This window comes from Ambystoma mexicanum, chromosome 6p (genome assembly GCF_040938575.1).
Source record: "Ambystoma mexicanum isolate Mex_15411 chromosome 6p, UKY_AmexF1_1, whole genome shotgun sequence".
Classification (NCBI taxonomy): Eukaryota; Metazoa; Chordata; class Amphibia; order Caudata; family Ambystomatidae; genus Ambystoma; species Ambystoma mexicanum.
Genome location: NC_090935.1, coordinates 496805464 through 496831841, shown reverse-complemented (window position 1 = coordinate 496831841; position 26378 = coordinate 496805464). Strand labels below are relative to the sequence as shown.

The 26378-nt window shown below is 43.6% G+C and overlaps 1 long non-coding RNA gene across 1 annotated transcript in view; it reads left to right on the top strand.

Moving 5' to 3' along the window:
- Positions 1 to 26378, top strand: part of LOC138510941 (uncharacterized) — a 169014-nt gene that overhangs the window by 1155 nt on the left and 141481 nt on the right. Inside the window, exon 2 of the long non-coding RNA XR_011280484.1 lies at positions 24503 to 24600. This is a non-coding gene — a long non-coding RNA (uncharacterized lncRNA). The remainder of the gene's footprint in view (positions 1 to 24502; positions 24601 to 26378) is intronic.

The following is a 26378-nucleotide window of genomic DNA, read 5'->3' as shown; positions in this document are numbered from 1 at the left end:
GAATTCCTTGCTTTTCACCACGGCTTGTTTGAGATAGTAAATTATCCTCCACCTCCCTTTGCCCATAAAATTATGTGTTCATGATTTTAATTCTTCCAAAAAACTATTACTTGATGCCTTTAAGTGCCTGTGAAGGAAACACACAGAACTAAAGGGGACCTTTTTTCTTACAGGGGTCATTTACCTCGCCTTCAAGAAGGCGACCATTACAAATATCCACAAACTGCATTTATTTGCCCTGGACTGTTGTATATTTGCCGCCGAAATGCTCACTGAGCAAGGGGCAATTCATGAAATAGTTTTTAGGCTGGCAACTTTTGGACTCTCAGGAGACACTGTCAGCACTTATCTACTGGAACTACCCAGCTTGACCCCCTGCAACATCGGCAAAGTGTGTTTTTGTGTGAAAACAGTCAACAGAGACCACTGTTTGTTCTAGAGAATGGAATGTAGAATGCTTAAGTGAACCCTTCGGTAGAATCATTGTCAGTTGGATTACCTGCTGGCATAACACTTGCAGATCTACCATTCAGTTGGTAGATGTGAATATTGTCTGCACTCTATATCCTGTGTGTGTTCTCTGTGATTCTTGCAACAGCGAACCTCTCTCTAGTTAATACCTAAGGGTCGAAACGTATGTGTTTTGTGAATTATTGCTTGTGAATTTTAACTGTCATATTTTGGTAACCATGTCCAATTAGACAAAGGTTCTCTAGTTTATGTTTAATATGTGTACTTTTCACAATAGTTCTTTTTCATGATGACTTCTCCGGTACACTGTATTTACTTTAGAAGCAATTTCACCTTCAGGGGTGTCATTATACTTTCTTAATCCTGCATTGTTAATTGGGAAAATCAACTCTACTTTTCAAATATATCTAATTGAGCTTACCCCTCAGCTCGTCTATGTGTTTCCTTTCGGACAACTTTTGGATTTTATGATTTATCCGATCAGTAATATTGGGGATCTCCAATTGGGTCTTGATTAATATGACCACCATGGGTGAGACCCACTGGTAGCAGTACTCACTTTTTCTGATTGTCTTTATGATTGCCCCAGTCTGCTACCTGCCACTTTGGGCAAACCAAATCCTTTTTGTATGTTATCAATGTGGTGATAGGCTGTGTAACAGTGGGCACAAAGTAATGGTGGCTTTAGCTGAATTTCAGGGATTTGTTGCGTTAAATTCTCACCTTAACGTCCCTGCAACTCATGTTTCTTTCCTTTAATATATATATATATTTGTGTGAACAAGCACCAGGACGGTGCAATATGCGTTGCCTAGCGGCCTCCCACTCCATGGGCATGTTCCCCATCAATAAATGACATTTGATACATGATTTGGCATTTAGTGAGTTTGTGGCAGTCTGGAGGTTCTCGAGTGCGGCCCGGCACACTTTCTGGTGTATGTTTCATTTTTTAATATATATACTTTTACAAGGAGGGACCTCACGGGTGCAGTGAGCAGAGGTGCAAGGTCTAATGTTATGTTATCTTATGTTATTTTGCATTTATAGAGCGCCTTATGTATCATTGGTATGATCTCAAAGCGCTGGTAGGTTGAACGTCCTCGGGAACCGTTGTTCAAGTCAGTTGAGAGAGAGAGGGTCATAAGGTGCGTGGGTGCACTGGATATGTGTGCAGCCGGTGTGGCAGTTGCATGATAGCTGCTTCTTAGCGGTAGGTGTGGTGGTTGGGAGGTCAGCTATATGTGTTCATTCTGGGGGGTAGACACCCAGACTGATTTATGGCTGCATTAGGCCTGAGGAGAACGCTTAGCTGTGTTTAATTAGGATGATGAGGAGTATGTGGCGGGTGTTAGTATGAGAACAGCTATACCGAATGTGTCATAGTATCGCTGTGTTCTAGTTGAGTGGTGGTGTATAGGAGAGAGTAAGCGTGGTATTGTGATATGGTGGTTATCAATAAGGCACTTGAGATCGAGCATTCCATCTGTACCATCTATTCTATCCATTTTATTCACTCTGTCGGTTCATTCCACTTCGTCTGTTCATACATTTTGTCTAGTTCATCATTTAATTTAGTAGTCTTTCCATCCATTCCATCACTCAATCCTTATCCACATAAGCTAGTGTATCCATTTCGTAGATCCATTTCATCCTACCCATCTGTTTAGTGTGTCGCATCCGTTCTATCCTTCCTGTTCATTCAATCCGCTCTGTGTGTTCCACTCACTCCATAAGTTACATCTGCTCAATACGTTCCATCCTCTCCATCTGTTTCATCCGCTCCATCCGCTCCATCTGTTCCATCCGCTCCATCTGTTCCATCCACTGCATCTGTTCCATCCGCTCCATCTATTCTATCCAATCCATCCGTTCCATCCGCTCCATCTGTTCTATCCACTCCATCTGTAAATCACTGCGACCATCCGTAGATGCGACCAAGCAAACCTGACCCGCACCCGGTCTCCCATGTAACAAAAAACGCATCAGAGATGGGGACCAGAGCTAAACAGGTCACTGGCTTCAGAGGAGCGAGTATAAAGCCCCTTCCACCATCCTCTCTAGTGAAGACCGAGGGCCCACCGAGAACCCCCACTCGCTGCCATCTGGGCTCAGAGTGGCTCCATTTCCCGGGCTTGATGATCATCCTGGCAAGACCTCCAAGCAGGAACTCAAAGGCCTCCAAAACTGGATCACGCTCAACCAGACCCCCTGCTCAGCAAAGGGACCTCCTGGGAAATGAACACCCCAAACCCCATGCACCCAGAAACCCAGCACAGACTGCAGGGGGTAGTACAGCATACAGTAGAACATACAGTTGTCCCTCCGAGCACAGCAGGGAGAGGAAACAACACAACAGCAGGTGGCCCAGCCACCGACCCAAGATCCTGACACGTAGGCAGCAAATAAAAACATTAACATGCTACGGGGGTGGGAGAGTATTGTACATTCAGTGTAGGGGAGGTGTAGGTATGGGTATTGATAAATAGATAGAATGGATTCCTGAGATGGAAGTCATGGACCTCGCAAGTACATAGTTGCCAACATGACCCACCCTGGGACTTGTAGTCTGAGTTTTACTATGGGAAAAGTTGAACTGCAAACCCAGAATTCAGAGAAAAGAACCAGGACTGGATAACACCTACAGATTGGAGTGGGTCATGTTGGCAAGTATGCAGGTAAGTACTGGGACAAGGAAGAGGGACGTGGAGGTAATGGCACAAAATACATTTCTTATATTATCAGCATCACCTCTCTTATGTGTGTACGTTTGGCACTGTAATGGGACATGTCCAACTGAAAGAGCACACAGAGCTCGAGTTACCGAACAAATCTGTATACGCTTCCAAGATAAAGTGGGTAACACAACAAAGTTTATATCCATGATATATAGCTTGACATTAAATCAAAAGGTGTGCTATTCTGCAGATTGTGAGATGCTCTTTACATCATGCATATCAAAGAGCTGATAGTTTGTGATAAAGAACCTCCATAAGCATCTCATCCTTCTAGAACCAACTGATGTATTACACAACTTCCCTCAGTGTCTTAAAGTGCTGAAAGTACAGCAGTGTAAAAGAGATGGTTCAGGCACGCATCATTTTGCATTCTGGGACTTCGAGTTTTCTATTTAGGATGTGCAAAATCAGCAGCTACAAGATCAAGTTGAGGGTAATTCCTCTGCACCTAATGCCAGTGTTACGGCCACAGTGGCTGGTGGTGCCTTCACCACATGGACAAGATAAGGCAACAGGATTTACTGCTGTTGATAGAAATACAGGTACTAATAGGTGCCAGACAGCAGTAACCAATCCAAAAAACATACAACTACATGTTACTACTATCTTTATGTCATTTTTTTATTTGCATTTCATACATATTTTCAATGTATTAACAAATTGAATCGCTTCTATGGATTTTCAATTTTGGCCGAAAAGACAGTGGGATTAAATGATTTTCCACGAATCCTCTTTTTTGGTTAATTAACGAATCCAGGAATTGAGCCGAGTCTTAATTTCTTTACATAAACCTTCACAGCACTAGCTGTGGTTGGTACAAATAGGTGTGTGATTTGCAAAATATGTCATCCCATGTTTAATGTGGTTGCTCTCTTGGCTCTGCTCATGTTTGGCCCATAGAACCTCTTTGGTATATTGATAACTGGAACCCATATGCATTCCAGGGAGAGAACCACATTTTCCAGGGGAACCCATTGCTTTCCCTGATCATTGAGCAGATGGTTCCATTGGACCCTCCTTTGAGAAGCCATATATAAGTATATAAACATTGGAAGCCCCATCCCAGGGCCTCATTACGAGTTTGGAGGTAGCAATGCCCTAGGGCTCAATGGGAATGGGGAGCATGCTAAAAACTGGCCTGTTAATGACGGGCCCATTGTTAGCATCCTGGGCCGCTCGCGGGACCCGCAAAGGGCGTTTGGTAAAACCAGGCATCCAGAGAGGGTCCCGCGAGCGGACCTCGTAATAGGGCGTTAAGGGGTTAACGCTCTGGCACCTTTACCGGTGCCGTTAACCCCTTACCGCCCAGCTCGTAATGAGGCCCTTACAGTATCGCCACTAATTCGCTGTGTCTTCCTTGCCCAAAGGAACTGTACCACTCATCTCATCTATTGGTAATATTTAAAAGAGAAAAAACACTGTTGGCGGCACAGAAATGTTTCCAGCCATTAAACAGCACATCAAAGAAACTTGAAGATGACCATCTAAAAATATCAGACAAAACTGCCCTTCACATAGGGATGTGAGGGGTCAGCATAGGGGATGCAAGGGGTCAGAAATGCAAGACCGATACAAAGGTAAGGTTTTCTCAAGGTTTGCAATTTATTCAAAGTTCAAAGGGGGTTTAATGAATGCCCAACTTTCCCTAACCTAATAGAAATATCCCTGCCTAGAAAACTAAAACTAAAGAAAATTGACCTAATGTCCAAAATATCTCTGGCCCTCACCCTAATACATAGAATGAAATCATACAAAGAAAATATGGCTAAAGTTTAGTTCAACAAAAAGTATTTTATATTTCAAACTAAAATGTTCTTGCAGGTACTCCTTGCGACCAGGGATGCATTCCCTTGCCCTTGATCAATTCAGGAATACTAAGATAACAGTTCAGTTTCAGTTTCAGCAAAGTTCTATTCAATGTAATAGAAAACTTTTTTCAGTCATTGGGCCTCATTACGAGTATGAAGGTAGCCATGGTGCTATTAGCGCCATGGCTGCCTCCATACCAGGCTCCAATACCGGGTTCCTGCAATGAGGAATTACCGGGTCATTCCGACATTGGAGGACCCGGTAATTCCTCCTTGTAGGAACCCATCCCCATCCCCATTTGAGCCCCCATAGGGCTGAATGGGAATGGGGAGGGAGGTAATAACGGCACATTACAAATGGCCCGTTATTAGCTCCCTCTTCCCCTCGCGGGACAAGGAAAGGACGTCTGGTTTTACCAGATGTCTGTTCTGGGTCCCGCAAAGGGAACCTCGTAATAGGCGCTCCCGTAATGAAGGGTGCCGGTCCCTAGTTTACGCTCAACATATTTGATTGTTTCATCATTTTCTTTGGGAACCCACAACACTATGATGTTACATCTAAATTTACAGTTCTTGTCATCATAAACTTTTAATTTGAGTTTGCTTCTGTCAGGGAACAGGGACAATAGGAGGGAACGGTGCAGCCCTGCTGGGTGTGGGAGACCACAGGAGGACACACAGGACCCTAAAAGGACACACTAGGTGCCATATTTGACCAGCATGCCGACACAACCATTGCTCCAATAGCTCCCGAAGCAAAAGACATTAAAGGCATTACAGTTCTCAGTAATCCTAGCAGCAGGACTACAGGAGCAGTGGCCATCGGGATGGCTCTGCCCAAAGCAGACGCAGTCGCGCGAAGACGCTGAAGTGCTGCTTGCGCTCAGGTTGTTCACCAGAATGGTCGCAGGATCTAAAACTCTGTAGAGCTTGAACTAATGCATGCGGTCACACCCGATTGGAACAACGTTCCCAGGGCCAAATCTTCTTAGATAAGGGCTCTACCAGCGCAAACTCTTCCACATAAACATTGGCATCAGAAGTATGTGTATAGCACATTAATTCAGCAACAAGGCCCAATTCAGGGGTCTTTACTGCCAGGCAATGTCCCAGGGCCAAGGTATAGGTCCAAGCAAAGTGGGGTGTCCTAACGAAGGCCCCAGCCCCATTATAAGGAAATACCCACCAAGAATAGAAAGTAGAACTGTGGATAAAGCTGCCCAAGTCAACAATGGGTAGGATTTCTCAAATACATATGGAGATAGTACCTAAGCTTCTCTCTATTGTATTAAACTGTACCAACCTTTGTCCCAGGAACATACTTTCACCATCTTGGAAAGATATTGTTCAGCTTACTCTGAGCGGATAAACTCCTGCGCAATGCAGTAGATCTGCGGTCACTGACATGGGTTGAGAGGTCTAGCAGTCCCAGATGTGGAACTGTATTATATTTCTTAAAGTGGCACAAGTAAAAAAAAAGCACGTCCTCACTGTTTTTACCTGCGCTACTTTTTAAGAAACTTGCCCAAAGTATTTGACTGGAGCCAAATAGCAAGAACCGGTTCAGCTGGAGCCTGAAAGCTTTTTATTCAGTCAAAATACATAAACTGGACCAGAAAACCTTGCCAAAAATCATTGGGAAGGTAATGACAAACAACTTGACAAGCAAGTCAACTGGTCAGCATTGCTCCAGGACTACCAATCTAGGTTTTGTCATACATGCAGCACCAAAAACAGCAACCACCCATGTCATCGATGATGTTCTCCAGATTGTGAACAAAGGGGATTCCTGCCTCTGTGTCCTCCTGGAACTATCCACCATCTTTGATACCGTGGCCCACCAGACTTTGATCAGCCTCTTCGAACAAAGAATGGGTTCATTGGAACGATTCTCTACTGGTTCTCCTCCTACACTTTGGTCAGAAACCGGGCTGTCTATATGGGCACCTTAAGATCTGGCCACTGCCCAGTTACCTGTGGAGTGCCACATTGCTCAATCCTATTCCTGGTGATCATTAATCTATTCATGGAACCACTGGGATCAATCCTTGACAACCCAGACATCTTGCTACACCAATACCCGGATGACACACAGATGTTCCATGAAGTAAACTGCTCCCACGACATCACTTTTGGGATGTCTCGGGATGATAGCTCAACAGCAATGTGCTCGCCTTGGAAGCAAGATGACACGGAGCACCAGAGGTTCGATCCCTGGGTCCACACTTAGAAACCTCTGAGTATTGAGCGCGTTATAAATAACCTATCATATCATATCACTCACCTCCAGAAATGACAAAGCACTCTCCACACATGTGTGACAAGTGCATACCTAAAACTCAACCAACCAAAATGGAATTCATGCTCCTTGGCCACCCATCCAAACAGGAAACCATCCTAGGATATCTGAATGAGATGCACCTGGACGATTCACCACCCAACGTGCCCCACCTGCCAGATCCCTCAAAGACATCGTAGACAGCAACATTCTCTTTCAGCAGCAAATACAACATAGTACCACATCACTCTGTTTAAACGGAGAAGAGAGTGGGCACCACAAAATATCAAAAATATTCCAAATATTCAAGTCAGTATAAAATAAGGATTGAATGTTCAAAAAAATACACACAATTTAGAAGGAGCTGGCTGTGACAAGTCTGGAGACACCCGGACTCAAAATTGCAACAAAAGCTAGAGACCAAGTAACAGTACTGGGTCACACAGCCGCTCTCATTTGGGCCCAACCTGGGCACGTAATTATTTAAAGTTCAAAGCAGTATACTCAGTTATCCAAAATGTATAATACTTGCTCAAAAATAGAGAGATGAGTCTGTTTGGTAGTTTATATCAAAATAATGATTTATCCAAAGAAATTCAAAAATAAAGCTATCACTAAGGAATCCTTAGTGAGGGAGCAATTGCCACAATCCATACGTAATTTAGACTAAATATGCCAATGAATTTCGGAAATAATTTCCTTCTTCAGGGCAAGTCTAGTAATTTAAGCAATTATGCAGATATGTAACGTAATACATTCACATCATGATAATAAATAAAACAAAGCACACATTGATGAAAACAAATAAATAAGGGTAGAACATACCAATCAGTAGTGGTTTCAAAGTTGATAAATGTAAAAGACAAAAACAAGAAGGCACAATAAGTGGTTTGCAATATAAGTCAATGGGACAAAAAGGATATGAAACTAGGTTTTACCTTATAGATGTGGCCAATGGTGTAAAACAGAACGTTCAGCATTCATGCCCACTTTAAAATGGGTCAGCAAAAATGTCGTAGATAACGTGGATAGAATGTAAAAACCACTTGTGTTCGTAGAAGAACGAATCTGGTGATCATAAAGAATCTAGTTAGATGCCGTGTCATTGGAGGCATAACCATGTATAGAGAAAGGTAAGAGGGGTGTATTGTGAGCAAATTCCTTACCTTGCAGCACACGGAGCGAACGAATCCTGTGTGCAGCTGCAGGGCAGTGTCTCAGACTGCCGTGTTGAGACGTTGCCGAGACAACGGCTCTTTTGTTAGACACATGACCGCCTCGCATCTGTGTGATGCAGGTGGTCACGAATAAAGATGTATAGCCGGCAATATCCCGCATAAATAAACACAATAAACATTTTTGGGGCATAACCTGTTAATGCCCGCAATTGTGATACCATAATTTCAATAAATTTAAAAAAACGAAAATAATGGAAACAGAAGAAACACTGCCGCGGGCCAAATGGCAAACGAGGCAGCTAAAGGTAATGTTACTAAATTACGTGTTGATGATGTTGGTAAAAAACATGAATGTATGAACCACTGTGTTAACAACATAAAATGCATCATGTGAACAAATATAAACCAATCAGTTGTAAATTGTGAAAAAAAGGAAAATGCACAAGAATAAACCATATTAGATGGGGCTATTCAAAGATCACTGAAGAATCGAGGTTCAGCCTTAGCACGGGAGTTGTCACCCTAGGGCGGCACCTTGGGTCCCAGACATCGTCCGGGACTTGCGGCAAGGCTGATATTCGGTGGTACAAAACATCATTTCAAACTGAAACTGAAAATGGTGCGGATTAACAGATACAATATCGAATGCGTAATAGAGGCACAGAGTATCATATGTTAGAAAACATGTTCTTGAATAAAACTGTATCTCAGACATAACAGTGGTAATTAATTTCTTCATTCAGACCACTCGGAACCAGACTGCAGAGTTTGTCAATCCAAAATGTCTCCCTGCGATTAAGGCGCAGGCCTAAATCTTCATGGGGGTTATTCCTGGTTAAAACTTCCAGGATCAGAAACTTGATTTGTGATAGGTTATGGTTATTCAACGCCCAATGGTGAGCCACAGCTGAATTTGGGTTGGAATTGCGGATGCAGGACCGGTGTTTATTCCACCTTATTTTGGCTGCTCTGGTTGACTGGCCCACGTAGTATTTCCCACAAGAGCATTTGATACCGTATATGGTGTTGACACTGTCGCATGTTCCAAATGTCTTGAGGATGATCTTCTTGCCTGTACGTGGGTGGAAAATAACATTGCCTTTAATAACAGAGTTGCAGTTAATGCAGTGTAGACAGGGAAATGTCCCGGTGTGTTGTGTGATCGATTTCTTCAAGGGTGGTCTTGTGTGTACCAGTTCATCCCTGAGATTCCTGCTTCTCTGATAGGCAAACACTGGTAGTTCATTGAACAGATTCAAATATAAAACTGAACTTGAACAAAAGAAAGTTAAGAAATTTAAGTGTGACACATATGACTATATCAACGACGAAGTGTACACATGGATGGAGAAGTATGGCCCAGTAGCACCAACAAAGCTCTATAAATACCCATCCGACAAACACCCATCCGACAACACTTCCAGTTCAGATTCAGAGGCACCAAGAGATTCAGAAACACTGACTGAACAAACAACCGACAGCCTCAACCGCACAGTGACCCCTCCAGCACAAGCATCCTCCACCTCGGCTTTTTTAGGCGCTCGCCCAAAAGAACCAGCAGGGGGAGGAGGAAACCTAGGACCCAAACCACAAACACATCTACAATTAAAGGAAACTTAGTTATTAATATCCCAGACAGAACACTCAGCAAGCAGGAAGAAGATACATTACAAAAAGGATTGAGCTTCGTTCCGACTTATGGCACAACGTTGTTCAACAGCAACATCGAACTTTACAAATTTGTAAGGAAGCTTAAATTGAAAGTGTTCTTTGAAGAATTGGAAACTTATGATAAACCTACCAATATGCCTGACTTCCAAGAATTTAGGGCCAAGAGCGGATTTATACCACCTATCAATGTATCCTCTATTGATATTTTCCAAAAACTGGTTACTCGAGATCTTGAACGGATTAATTATAGAACTCCGCCACATAAGAATCTCAAACCCCACGAAATGAGACTTATTAGAGATCTTTACAGTGACACGAAAATTACAATTCGCCCCGCAGATAAAGGAGGTGCCCTTGTCATCCTTAATACTGTGGATTATGATTCAGAATGTTGGAGACAACTGCAAGATCAAACTACATATGCTACATTAGATCATGATCCAACCATTGCAATTAAACACAACCTAGCTATCCTGCTGGACAAGGCACTAGAATTGGATTGGATAAATGAACACACACATAAGTTCCTGCTCAATGATTACCCTAGATTCCCAAACTTCTATACCCTTCCAAAGATTCACACGGATCCCACCAAACCCCCTGGAAGACCAATCGTCGCAGGGATGGACAGCATAAATCAGCCACTTGGCGTTTACATCGATTTTTTCTTGCATTGCAACCACTAATACAAAAAACCCCTACTTATACCCGAGACACTACTCATTTTCTACAGAAACTAAACAGTATTACTTACCAACAAGATCAGCTGATGTTCACTATAGACGTCAAAGGTCTATACACTTCCATACCACACGACCTTGGATTTGAAGCAGTAGAATGGCTGTTACTCCAATCACCAGATGTTGGAGCCCAAAAATAATTTATACTGACTCTCCTGCAATTCATTGCTGAGAATTCCTATTTTCAATACCGCAACCAGTTTTTCCTGCAAATCTATGGTACATCAATGGGCGCAACCATGGCTCCGACATACGCCAATTGTTTTATGTATAAATTTGAGCTGGATCACATTCTGAACAAGCAAGAATGGGAGAAAGATATTCATATGTGGACTCGATATATAGATGACATTTTTGGCGTTTGGACAGGCACAGAGACAGCATTTGATGACTTTTTTGAGTACATGAATAACATTGACCAACGAGTTCAATTTACCAGGGAAGCATCACGCGACAAGATCACTTTTCTCGATGTACAGATAACAAAGAAAGACAGTGGTTACAGCACTACCCTTTTCCGGAAGCCAACTGATCGAAACAATCAGTTATACCGCCTCAGCTTTCATCAGCCAAGCCTACTGAGGAACCTTCCATTTAGCCAACTTCTTTGAGTCAAAAAGATTGTTAGTGATCCTGAGGACTGTACCTCACAACAACTAGTTATGAAAGAGAAATTTCTTAAACGGGGGTACCACCAAGAAGAGTTGGATTCTGCAGTTGAAAGGGTCAATATTCCTGACCGTGAAGCTCTACTATCTGCTCCCAAGAAACCAAGGGAGCTTAAATCACCAGTGTATGTATAAAAATTCTCCATTCAGAGCAATAAAAATTAAAAAAACCATCAAGAAACATTGGGGTATTTTCAAAAACGACACGAGAGTACAGAATCTGTTCAATAAACTACCGGTGTTTGCCTATCAGAGAAGCAGGAATCTAAGGGATGAACTGGTACACACAAGAACACCCTTGAAGAAATCGATCACACAATGCACCGGCACATTTCCCTGTCTACACTGCATTAACTGCAACTCTGTTATTAAAGGCAATGTTATTTTCCACCCACATACAGCTAAGAAGACCATCCTCAAGACATTTGGAACATGTGACAGTGTCAACACCATATATGGTATCAAATGCCCTTGTGGGAAATACTACGTGGGCCAGTTAACCAGAGCAGCCAAAATAAGGTGGAATAAACACCGGTCCTGCATCCGCAATTCCAACCCAAATTCAGCTGTGGCTCGCCATTGGGCCTTGAATAACCATAACCTTTCACAAATCAAGTTTCTGATCCTGGAAGTTTTAACCAGGAATAACCCCCATGAAGATTTAGGCCTGCGCCTTAATCGCAGGGAGACATTTTGGATTGACAAACTCTGCAGTCTGGTTCCGAGTGGTCTGAATGAAGAAATGAATTACCACTGTTATGTCTGAAATTAATTACCACTATTATATCTGAGATACAGTTTTATTCAAGAACATGTTTTCTAACATATGATACTCTGTGCCTCTATTACGCATTCGATATTGTATCTGTTAATCCGCACCATTTTCAGTTTCAGTTTGAAATGATGTTTTGTACCACCGAATACCAGCCTTGCCGCAAGTCCCGGACGATGTCTGGGTCCCAAGGTGCCGCCCTAGGGTGACACCTCCCGCGCTAAGGCTGAACCTCGATTCTTCAGTGATCTTTGAATAGCCCCATTTAATGTGGTTTATTCTTGTGCATTTTCCTTTTTTTCACAATTTACAACTGATTTGTTTATATTTGTTCAATTGATGCATTTTATGTTGTTAACACAGTGGTTCATACATTCATGTTTTTTACCAACATCATCAACACGTAATTTAGTAACATTACCTTTACCTGCCTCGTTTGCCATTTGGCCCGCGGCAGTATTCTGTTTTCATTATTTTCGTTTTTTTTTATTTATTGAAATTATGGTATCACAATAGCAGGCATTAACAGGTTATGCCCCATAAATGTTTATTGTGTTTTTTTATGCGGGATATTGCCGGATATACATCTTTATTCGTGACCACCTGCATCTCACAGATGCGAGGCGGTCACGTGTCTAACAAAAGAGCCGTTGTCTAGGCAACATCTCAACACGGCAGTCTGAGACACTGCCCTGCAGCTGCACACAGGAGGATTTGTTCGCTCCGTGAGCTGCAAGGTAAGGAATTTGCTCACAATACACCCCTCTTACCTTTCTCTGTACACGGTTATGCCTCCAATGACACGGCATCTAACTAGATCCTTTATGATCACCAGATTCGTTCTTCTACGAACATGAGTGGTTTTTACTTTCTATCCACGTTATCTACGACATTTTTGCTGACCCATTTTAAAGTGGGCATGAATGCTGAACGTTCTGTTTTACACTGTTGGCCACATCTATAAGGTAAAACCTAGTTTCATATTCTTTTTGTCTAATTGACCTATATTGCAAACTACTTATTGTGCCTTTTTGTTTTTGTCTTTTACATTTATCAACTTTGAAACCACTACTGACTGGTATGTTCTACCCTTATTTTTATTTTTTTCATCAATGTGTGCTTTGTTTGATTTATTATGTGACGTAATACATTCACATCATGATATCTGCATAATTGCTTAAATTACTAGACTTGCCTTGAAGAAGGAAATTATTTCGTAAATGCATTGGCATATTTAGTCTGAATTACATATGGATTGTGGCAATTGCTCCCTCACTAAGGATTCCTTAGTGATAGCTTTATTTTTGAATTTCTTTGGATAAATCATTATTTTGATATAAACTACCAAACAGACTCATCTCTCTATTTTCTAACAAGTATTATTCATTTTGGATACCTGAGTATACTGCTTTGAACTTTAATTACGTGCCCAGGTTGGGCCCAAATGAGAGCGGCTGTGTGACCCAGTACTGTTACTTGGTCTCTAGCTTTTGGTACCACATCACTCTTCTCCCCAAGATTAAGCTTTCCTCCCTCCGCAGGACTTCTGCACTGTGGTATGGGCTCTCATATTTGCACACATTAATAGGGGTAATGCGCTCCTCATCGGGCTCCCTGCAGTACAGCTGGCTCCCCTCAAAGCAATCCTTCACACCACAGCCCCCCTTATCACCAGTTTAAAACAGTCGAGAACATCAACCCCATCCTGCGTGAACCCCACTGGTTCCATAGCACTGCCAGGATCCTTTTCAAAATTGTCTGTATCACCTACAAGACAACCACTGCTCAGAGGACTGCATACCTGGTGGACAAACTTAACACCTCAACAGGTACACACTCCTCTAGGAACCAGACAATTGCTAGTGTAGAAATTAAAGTAGCCCACAGGGAAGCGCCCGGGAAACAGTTCTTCTCTGGCTATTCCCCAGCATATTGGAACACCCTCCTGGTGGCAATCAGGACCACTCCAATACTCCTGCAGTTCAGGAAAGAACTGAAAACCATGCTGTTCTAGGAATTCCTAGAAATGACTTAGGTAACTCTGTCCCGGTTCTACCACCACTACTGACCCATTGTGAACTGCCTTCTGTTCCTTGAATTGTTGTACAGCACCTCCTTGCTCTTAAACTAGGTTTGAGCTATAATAAAACACAAATGCAAATACAAATAAGGACTCAACCGCTCCCTTTTTACGCTGCCCTTAACAGCAACCCAGACAAGAAACAAAGACTGCCCAAGATTAGTTGAGGAAATCATTCCCTCAAGGTAGTGGATTCCAGAGTGCCGGCCAACCTCCTATGCTAGACCCCAAACTCTGACGCAGGAGGGGGAGCCTCTTCTGAAAAAAAAACAATGCTTTAGCATTTGACAATGCTTGATGAAACAGCAAATACCATAGGAATCAATTCATACGATGACTCATGTGTTTCTAGACCAGAGAGGTCATGCGGTTACAAAGTCTCTCTGGCATGAGGCGAGGATGGTTCTCGCATAGTGCACAAACAAAAAGATAAACACACAGCATTCTCTTAGCATTGCAGAGATTACAAACGTATATGCCCCTCGTAATGAATGACAGTTCCATGTTGCAAATTGCCGCTTTTGCTTACCAAGAGGTTTCCTATAAGCAGAATCACATGGTAGCAAAGTGGAGAGACCCAGACCCACAAAGAAATTAACACCAAGACTTCAAGTGGAATGAAGGGAGACTTCAGACAGGTCCACCACTGTGATGAGTTCTAAGATGGTAACAGGCCTCCTTGTAACCTCAGGCCAGTCCCCGTGCAAACCAAATGACACCCAACTTAGGAAGCAATCACAGGCAAGGCCAACCCTCAGTGCACAGGTGACCTCAATTATAATAAGTCCCAACCCAGGGAATAGAGACCTTTCTATGTAATGCAGTCAGTTCAGTCTGGCATTGTGGGGTCTTCAAGTAGGAGTTGGAGGAGGAGTTTGTTGGAGACTAGAGGAAGAGGTACTTACTGAGAGAGAAGCAGGTTGGGAGAACTGGATGTTAAATGAAGATTCTGGAAGAGGTTAAGGAAGAAAAGAAGTGCCATCAGAAGAGAGGGGAGTTGGAGAATGAAAGAGGTGATAGAAGGTGGGAGGTGTCATCAGGCGGAGAAGAACTGTGGGGGAATAAAGAAGATGAACAAAGAGAGGGAAAGGGAGAAAATTGATAGAAGGGAGATATACCTATATCCCTAACAGGCTAGAGAGGAGAGAAGGAGCCCAGACAGCACTAAGAAGAGAATCCACTGAAGTGACTAGGGCAGGTTAGCCCAGTGCAGAACTCAGTTGAGGTGAGAAGCAGTGAAATCTTACCAAGGCCCAGGGCCCTTTCCATACAAAGGTTCCACCGGAAGTGCCACTGGGACCAGGGCCCTAGAACAGGTAGGTAGTTCCCCAACAGAGAGCACCCACAGACCCCTAGAACTCTAACCTTCCTGGCAGAGAGCAACTCAAGCCTCTTTCTCGTAACTTGAGGAAGTGAGGAGCTTCTAGAGAAGTACCCATTGCTGGCCTTATTTGAAGGGACCTGCAAGTTTGCCCAAGTCAAGAGAAAACAGGTCAGGCATGGCCTAGACCTACGTACACAAACGTCTAGGGTTTTCGGGGACACTGTGCAACCCACAAATTAAGACAAATACATTGTACGACAGGCAGCAGAGAGAATAAGAGCTGGTAATGGGAGTGGTGATAAAAAAAAACATCAGGGGCATACTGTATACATAACTGAATGAGTGCGCCCTGAAAGCAATGATATACAGTCAAAAGAAATGCCATACACTTTCTGTGCTGGTATATCCACAGTACACACTGCCTGGAGACAGTAACAGAATGGGGCCATTGCTTACAAGAATGAGTTTGACATGATGGCCAACAGGTTCTTGGGTTTCTAAAACTAACAGATCTAGCACATCTCCCAGCTTGGTAAACGCCATCGGCAGGCATTGTAATTCTTCAACATAGACAGAGTACAAAGGGGAGACAAATCAATTTATGTTGTGTTCAGTATGACAGTGGCTTAAACTGTGCCATAATGTACACTAACTAAAACAAGCCTTAAAATATATGGGCTTGTTTAGTAGCTGGGAGTAGTATGATTCTGGTCTTCAAAAGGACTACAACAGTTAGAAAAATGTAACCTTAATGCTCTGTAATGTAGTCTTGAGCTATGATATACAAATTAAAAGGGTTTTAATATCAAGTACCTGATCACAGAAGCGGAGACTGAATGTTGAACTGAAGTGATAAAGTATCACTGAGCCTGAAAAAGTAGCCATCTTCCAAAGACTGACATCCTTAATTGTCCCCTACTATTTCTTACATGTGCTTACAATCTGAAGTTAGTCCCTCCTGCTTCTGTAAAAGGAGACACCCTTAATCTAATCTTCACATCCTCTGATCTTGACTCTATTGAATCCATTAGCTCTCATTATTTTCCTCCTGCTGATCATTTCCTGGTTAGCACATCTCTTAATTTTCCTGATCGTTAATTTCCTTCTTGTTCCCCCTCAACATCAACTTTCCTACAATGCGATCTTTGGAACCCTGATTCCGCTTTCCTTACTGTTTCCATTTTGGATCAGCTTTCCATCCATAGTCTCTTTGTTTCCTCTAATGCGGACAATCTTCTATCTTCTTTGGATTCAGCTATTGCTACTTCTTTTGACTCTCCCGCCCCCCTCTCTAGCTTTCATCCTAAATGCACTGGCTCTCTCTATTCTTGACATCTTTACAGATTCTTGCCTGTAGACCAGAACTCCACTAGCTTAAAAAAAAATCCCCGGCTAACTATCTTCTATTCTCTGCTTCCCTCACTTCTTACACGTCTGGTCTTAAACCAACTAAATCAAGCTATTTTCAAAATCGTATTTCTTCTCAAGCCTGTCATGACCACAGGGTTTCCCCTTAGATGTGCTCTCAAGAAGTCTTGGTTGGCAGCATACCATTCTTGGTCAAAGAGTAGGGAAGGCAGTGTAGGCTGTTAAATGTTAAGCACTTCCTCATCATTCAATATGTCCGCCAGGTTATCTTCCCTGAATGCTACATTATGGTCTAGTAGTTGGTAGCTCTGGAGTACTTAAGCCCCTCCCCCTTGTTGTGCTGCGCTTCGCGTCGTCTCTGCAGATAGCAGTGTACGCTTACCGCGGTCCGCTCCTGAATAGACTTTCCACTGACACAATTTTCACAGAAAAATTCCCCGTAGTGTTCCCTGCTCCGTTTCTGTGTTCATTCACTGTATCCCCGTAGCCTTGTTTTCGTAGTACTATTCTTGTCATTCCAGTCACCTTTTGTCAGTTAGGAAATCTGGTGTTTTCAGTTAGCGAGCAGCTGAGAGAAGCCATCTCCTCCGCACACATCATACCGCAAGTACCTGTATTCATTGAAAGTGTTGTGAATGTTTGAATAACCCTCTGCGAGTGAGCGCTTTGAGCTTCCTCATGTGCTCCGCTCCGTTTCCAGTAAACAAGCCTTGTTAGAGTGTTTCTTAATGTTCGCACGTTTGAGGGAACTACAGTTTTGATTCCCCTCACATGCGGTCGTGTTTTCGAATTAATTGCTTCGCAAGAGCGTCTGTTGAAATTCGCGCGTGTTAGGAAATCATAGTATTGATTCTCCTCACGTGCGCTTGCTATTTTTTGAATAAAGTGTTTGCACGCGGGTTCTTAAGTTCGTGTGTGTGAGGGAGTTTCCATTAACAGTAAAGGGAAACACCCCAGTCTTCACTGACCATAGTTGGCCTTCGAATTAAGCCACGGTGTTGCAGAGTTTAAGCTTTGAGAAAGACATCGCATTGGTACTTGTTTACAGTGTCTTTCAGTAGGATATTGTGTGAGAAAGAATACACTTACATTGTGTTAGGTTGCACTTAGGTATTTAGTTAGTTATCTGCAGTTGTGGTATTATCTCCATTTTGGGAGAGAGCACATTGAGACACTATACACTGCAGGTTCATCTATCCCAATTTCCTTAATACAATTTACAGTACAATAGTTTGAGGTTAAGTGGAGGGTTTAGTAATTACGTATTGGGCTCGATTCACAGTAGGCAATTCTTTACCCTTCCCAGTCAAACCGTTCCTCTCTTCAGGACATGCGCCCCTGCACAGAAGCAGTATGGAGAGTTCATCATAACACTAACTGAGGGGAGGAGGGCATTCCTAGTTAAGGGAAAGATTAAACTCTAAGGCAATCAGCATAAAGGAGATCACTGACACCCCCTTGTATATTACATAGATTCCAGTTTTACATAGAGGAACACTGGGTGGTGAGAGAGCAACGTTCTCAGAGAAGAGTCATAGTTCATCAGGAGTGGTGCTCCCGCAGGTCCCAAGGTAAGCGTTACAGAACGCAAAGCCGTGCAGAAAAGTGCTCTGCCTGAACATCATGGGAACTCCTGAGATGGACCAGTTGACCCAACTTCTGGGAGAGCTAAGGGCTGAAGTCCATGCAGCTCAGTCTGAAACTAGTGCCCTTAGAAGGGAATTAGGGGTGAATAGAGAGCGGACAGATGCACTGGCTCGTCAACTGTTACAGAATCAAGTGGGACAGGTGCCCTTACCCCAAGGTAATTCCCAGGCTTCCTCCTCTACCTTGCCCCCAGTTCCGGTTCAAGTGGTCATTCCAGGGAATATTCCTTTAGCCCCTCCAGAGCGTTTTACAGGGGATCCAAAAAGGTTTGCAGTGTTCGTAAATCAATGCAGGCTGCATTTTTTGTGCAGACCTGGAGTGTTTCCTACTGACCAATCAAAAGTTGCATTTGTATTGTCTTACCTGGGTGGATGTGCGGCAGATTGGTCCATTCCTCTGCTTAATAGGGATGATCCTGTGTTGCAGAACTTTGCAGAGTTTCAACGAGAGTTAGAAAAACTATTTGCTCGTCACACTCAAGGACAGGCGTTGGACAATGAGTTGCTGTCACTTAAGCAGGGAAATCAGGAGTTGCTTGCGTATGTGGCTATATTTAATAGACTGGTAGCAGAAACTAATTGGCCCTCGGAAAAGAGAACAACATTATTCTATCGTGGTTTGCGCAGTGAGTTGAAAGACTTTTTGGCTCAAGTTGTGAATCCGCCTGAAGGTATCACGGAATTCATTGACCTCACTATACAATTGGATCATCGTTTACAGGACCGAAGAACTGATCGAGCTCGTCAGGACAACCGAGCCCTTGTGGTTCGTTCAAGGGAAACACCGTTGAAATCAGGAACAGATCCTCATCCAGAACCAATGCAATTGGGTGGAATTCGAGGTCCCATCTCCCAAGCAGAGAGAGAGAAACGACGTCAACTACAGTTGTGGCAAGGCCGGCCACTTTTGAAAGATTGCCCAGAAACCTGCTAGGAAACCTTTGGGAGGAGTTAACCAGGACAAGAAAGATCAGAAGGCGGAAAACTCCAGTGCCCAACAAGTTTAGAGGTCAGCTTGTCGAGCATGGAAAAGGTTGCAGTGACCTCACACTTCGTGTTTCCTATAGTCCTTTCTAGTCATGAGACTCCCACTAAAAGGCATGCATTGACTGCATACATTGACTGTGGGGCAATTGGCAATTACATGGATGTACATCTGGCAAGCAGATTGGGTCTCTCTTTCAGGGAAAAGTTAGAAGCCGAGAATGTCTCCGGGGTGGATGGCACTCCATTGGTGTCAGGTCCCGTAACACAGTGCACTAACACTCTCATTATGCTTTGCCAGGAAGGACACAGGGAGATGATCTCTTTTGACCTGATTCAAGCCCCGCAATTCCAGATCATTTTGGGAATGCCTTGGTTGGAGAAGCATAACCCCTTAATTGATTGGTGTTCCCGAACCTTAACATTTGCATCAAGTTGCCAGAGTGCTTGTGTGTCAACAGATGAATCAGCGATAATGAGACAGCCTAATTCCACTGCGGCAGTCACCTTAGGTCTTGTAGGCTCGCTACCAGGATAGTATCAAAAATTCCAGGAAATCTTTCAAGAAGAAAAACAGGCGGAAGTTTTGCCCCCACACAGACCATATGATTGTCAAATTGATATCATCTCAGGAGCTCCACTTCCGTGCAGTAGAATTTCTGCGCTCACTGAAAAAGAAAATGTCCATTTAAGGTCCTATCTGGATCAGTATCTGGCTAATGGGTTTATCAGGCCATCCAAGTCACCGGCGGCCTCTCCCCTCTTTTTTGTGCCAAAGAAAGAAGGTGAATTGAGGACCTGCATAGATTACCAAGCACTGAATCAAATCACAGTGAAGAATCGTTATCCACTTCCCCTCATCTCAACCTTGCTGGATCAGGTGAAACAGGCACGGATATTTACTAAGCTGGACCTCCGAGGGGCCTATCATCTTATTCGAATTAAGAAAGGAGACGAGTGGAAAACCGCTTTTCGAACACGGTTTGGGCTTTTTGAATACCAAGTTATGCCCTTTGGGCTTTGCAATGCTCCAGCGGCCTTTCAGTCCTTCATGAATGACATCTTCAGAGAATTGTTGGATATCTGTGTGGTCGTCTAAGTAGACGACATTCTAATCTTCTCTGCAAATCCTTCAGATCATGTAAAGCATGTGACTTCAGTACTTCAAACACTCAAGGATAACACTCTCTATGTCAAGCTAGAGAAATGTCATTTTCATGTTCCTGAAGTGGAGTTTTTGGGATTCATTCTGTCGGCACATGGAATCAAGATGGATAACCGGAAGGTCGATGCCATTCTTACCTGGCCGGCACCCACTTCTGTCAAGGGAATTCAAAGTTTTCTTGGATTCGCAAATTTTTACCGGCGATTCATCTCTGATTTTTCACGTTTGGTTCATCCCATCACATCGTTGCTTAGAAAAAACTGAAAATTTGATTGGACTAAAGAGGCAGACCAGGCCTTCCAGAAATTAAAAGAGCGATTTACAGCTGACCCGTTCTCCAACATCCGCGACCTGATCTACCTTTTGTGGTGGAGACGGATGCATCCAATGTAGCCATGGGAGCGGTTTCGTCCCAGCGCAACCCCGACTCCCAAGAACTGCACCCAGTGGCCTTTTGGTCTAAAAAATTCTCCCCTGCAGAATTGAACTACACAATTACTGATAAAGAGTTATTGGCAATCAAATGTGCACTTAAAGAATGGAGACATCACCTGCTCGGAGCAAGACACACTGTAACCATCTTCACCGACCATCAAAACTTGCAATATCTGCGCGCTGCAAAGGCTCAATCCTCTCGACAGCTACGATGGGCCCTCTTTTTTGCAGAATATGACTTTGTCATTACCTTCAGACCAGGGGTGTGGAATGGAAAGGCAGATGCCCTATCCCGTATTAGAATAGGGGAGGAAGCTTATGTGCCTGTGAATCCTGTGGAAATAATTTCCGGGGAGATAGTACTCGGCGTGATAGATACTACAGATTCGACCTTTGAAGAACTGAGAAATGAGATTAGAACCAGCATCTCTAAGGAGGTATTGATGAAATGGGAGTCAAAAGGAGAATGTTTTTCAGTACAAGATGGTTTACCCTTTTATCAGAAACGTTTGTACCTGCCCACGCCCACCCTACAAGCACAAGTGGTTTGGAGCCCTACTGGAAGGTCATCCGAGAATCACTTTAACCTTGGAAAGGCTGAAGAGATCTTACTGGTGGCCTACTTGGCGTAAAGATGTCATTCAATTTCTGAAAACATGTGGTAATTGCTCCCAGAATAAAACTAAAAAAAGAAAACCTGCTGGCTTTCTCCTACCATTGAGTGTGCCACCTGCTCCTTGGCATACTATTTCCATGGACTTCATTACGGACCTACCTAATTGTGCAGGGTTTGACACCATCCTGGTGGTGGTGGATTTATTTTCAAAGATGGCACATTTTGTAGCCTTGAAAGGATTACCTACAGCATCAATTTTGGGAAAAACCTTTTTGGAAAACATTGTTAAGCTACATGGCTTTCCTTCAGTAGTAATCTCAGATCGGGGTAGCCAATTTGTCTCTAAATTTTGGAGGAAATGCTGTGAGTTGGAAAAGATAGATGTGCGCTTGTCCACCAGCCATCATCCCCAGACTGATGGCCAAACGGAGAGAACTAATCAAACCCTGGAACAGTATCTCAGATGTATGCTACATCAACTTGAAGACACCTGGCTAAATGTGTTGTGGATTTCTGAATATGCATATAATAATTCTGTCCATGCCTCCACTGGATTGAGTCCTTTTTACACCTTGCATGGCCAACACCCACGCACATCGGCCTTTGACCCACCTGAACCATTGGAGATGCCAGCTGTGAAACCCCTGCATGAAAATATTGCTACCGCAGTTGATCAAGCGCGGAAGCAATTGTCCTTGGCAAAAGAGTCTCAAAAGAAGTTTGCGGATAGCAAAAGATGTGATGCTCCAAATTACAAGGTGGGGAGTTTAGCATGGTTGGCCACAAAGAATCTGGCCTTAAAAGGGTCTCGAAAATTTCTTCCACGATTTCTGGGGCCCTTTGCCATTGAAAAAGTAATCAATCCAGTGGCCATGAAGCGAGCTCTCCCAAGAACCATGAAAATTCACTCGGTATTTCATGTCTCACTTTTGAAACCAGTTCATCCAAACACTCGAATCCAAGATGCTCCAGCTCCTGTGGAAGTAGAGAATGACCAACTTCAGTATGAAGTCAAGGCAATCTTGGACTCTAAGATTGTGCGCAATAAACTATTCTATTTGGTGGATTGGAAGGGGTACGATCCTCGGGATAGAACATGGGAACCCATAGAAAACATTCATGCCCCCAGATTGTTGAAGGCCTTTCATCGCAATAACCCATGTAAACCGGGAAGGGGAAGTTCCAGCTTAGGAGGGGTTTTGGGGGGAATACTGTCATGACCACAGGGTTTCCCCTTAGATGTGCTCTGAAGAAGTCTTGGTTGGCAGCCTACCATTCCTGGTCAAAGAGTATGGAAGGCAGTGTAGGCTGTTAAATGTTAAGCACTTCCTCATCATTCAATATGACCACCAGGTTACCTTCCCTGAATGCTACATTATGGTCTAGTAGGTGGTAGGTCTGGAGTTCTTAAGCCCCTCCCCCATGTTGTGCTGCGCTTCGCGTCGTCTCTGCAGATAGCAGTGTACGCTTACCGCGGTTCGCTCCTGACTAGAATTTCCACTGACACAATTTTCACAGAAAAATTCCCCGTAGTGTTCCCTGCTCCGTTTCTGTGTTCATTCACTGTATCCCCATAGCCTTGTTTTCGTAGTGCTATTCCTGTCATTCCAGTCACCTTTTGCCAGTTAGGAATTCTGGTGTTTTCAGTTAGCGAGCAGCTGAGAGAAGCCATCTCCTCCGCACGCATCATACCGCAAGTACCTGTATTCATTGAAAGTGTTGTGAATGTTTGAATAACCATCTGCGAGTGAGCGCTTTGAGCTTCCTCATGTGCTCCGCTCCGTTTCCAGTAAACAAGCCTTGTTAGAGTGTTTCTTAATGTTCGCACGTGTGAGGGAACTACAGTTTTGATTCCCCTCACATGCGCTCGTGTTTTTGAATTAATTGCTTCGCAAGAGCGTCTGTTGAAATTTGCGCGTGTTAGGAAATCATAGTATTGATTCTCCTCACGTGCGCTTGCTATTTTTTGAATAAACTGTTTGCACGCGGATTCTTAAGTTCGTGTGTGTGAGGGAGTTTCCATTAACAGTAAAGGGAAACACCCCAGTCTTCACTGACCATAGTTGGCCTTCGAATTAAGCCACGGTGTTGCAGAGTTTAAGCTTTGAGAAAGAAATCGCATTGGTACTTGTTTACAGTGTCTTTCAGTAGGATATTGTGTGAGAAAGAATACACTTACATTGTGTTAGGTTGCACTTAGGTATTTAGTTAGTTATCTGCAGTTGTGGTATTATCTCCATTTTGGGAGAGAGCACATTGAGACACTATACACTGCAGGTTCATCTATCCCAATTTCCTTAATACAATTTACAGTACAATAGTTTGAGGTTAAGGGGAGGGTTAAGTAATTACGTATTGGGCTCCATTCACAGTAGGCAATTCTTTACCCTTCCCAGTCAAACCGTTCCCCTCTTCAGGACATGCGCCCCTGCACAGAAGCAGGATGGAGAGTTCATCATAACACTAACTGAGGGGAGGAGGGCATTCCTAGTTAAGGGAAAGGTTAAACTCTAAGGCAATTAGCATAAAGGTGATCACTGACACCCCCTTGTATATTCCATAGATTCCAGTTTTCCATAGAGGAACAGTAGGTGGTGAGAGAGCAACGTTCTCAGAGAAGAGTCATAGTTCATCAGGAGTGGTGTTCCCGCAGGGTCCAAGGTAAGCGTTACAAGCCAACTCTCTCAAACTGTTTTTATTCTTTCTCTCTCAGACTTTGCTGATTTTTTCCTCGCTAAGATTAACACTATCCGTTCTTCTGCTAGCTCTGTGGTATCATGATCTACTTTCAGTAGTCCTCCTGCGTCCCCTGATTCCGTGTCTTCTGCCTTATTGTCCTGTCCACTCTTTCCCTTTTCACACCTACTTCCAATGGTGATGTCATATTTATGATGCGTGAGACTCACTCTACAGCTGCTCCTTCAGACCCTCTCCCTGCGTCTCTGGTTAGATCTGTCTATGCTCCTTTAGCTCCCTTCTTTACTACTTTATTTAATCTCTCTGTGCTCTCAGGTTCCTTTGGCTCATTTTTTAAACATGCCACTGTTCTACCACTTCTCAAAAAACCTTCTCTTGACTCATCTGACCACTCATATTTCTGTCCTATCTCGCACCACCCATACTTATCTAAATTCTTGGAACACTTAGTCCACTCTCAACTTTCCTCTTTTCTTAACTCTGATAATTTACTTCCTTCTTAACGATCTGGCTTTAGATCTGGTGTTTCTACTGAAACTACACTTCTTTGTGGATCTGATTCAATTTGTCATACACGCCATCTTAAACTTTCTTCCTTATTGATTCTTCTTGACCTCAGTGCTCCCTTTGACACTGTTCATCACCCCACTCTGCTCTCTACTCTCTCCTCCCTTGGTCTCTCTGTCACAGTGTTCAACTGGTTCTCTTCTAACTGCTCTAACCGCTCTTCCTCTGTTTCTTGGAAGGGATCCTCTACTCCTTCCTTTCCTCTCTCTTACGTTCTCCCGCAAGGGTCTGTCCTTGGTCTGGTCCTTTTCTCTCTTTACACTTCATCCCTCCATGCTCTAATCACTAGCTTTGGATAGCAGGCACACTTTCACGCCGATGATACCCAGATTCTTCTCTCATTTCCTACCTTTTCTGACTCTATTCATCATTGTCTATCCTCCTGTCTTTCTGCTAGAGAGGGTATGCCCAGACGTGGGTCCCTTGCTCGCTGTGTGATAGGAAACCAAGCTGCACCTCACTCAGGAGGCCCAACAAGGCCGAAACATGTCTGGGGTTGCTGCCTCGTCTGTTTGATGGTGGCCATGAATCTTTCTACCATCCCGTTGGCTTGGGGCCATAGCAGGGCAATTTTCTGATAGTGAAAGCCTAGGTGGACGGGCAGTTTCTTGAATTTGTGTCCTTGGATTGGGAATCCGTTGTCGGTCTTCACGGCAGCAGGTATTCCCCATTCACTGAATAGTTTGTCTATTATTGGGGCCATGTTGTAGAATTATGTTGTGGTGTTTGTTTGACAAACGGGAAGTGGCAGTATTCATCGATTGCCACGAGTATATGTCCCCCTTCTTCCAGTGGTCCGTAAAAGTCTATTGCGATTCTTTGCCACAGTCTTTCTGGTAATGGTACTAGCTGTATTGGGTTTGGGTTTGTTTTTTGTGCTGCTTTTTGGCAGGGTTCACAGTGGGCTAGCACGTCTGCCACTATGACGTCCATGTATGGGAACCATATGTGGTTCCTCAGGATTTTCTTGGTGTTTTCGAGCCCTCTGTGTCCTTTGTGTGCTCTTGCCACTAGCGCTTCTCTAAGGTCTTTAGGGGCCACCAGCCTGTTACCTCTCAGTAATATGCCTTGTTCTGTTGTCACTAGTTTTGATTGTATATTGGCTAGTCGGGAAAAGTCCTTCTTGTCAGCCTCCTCCCCCGAAAAATGTTTTGTGTGGATGTATTTCCACTTAT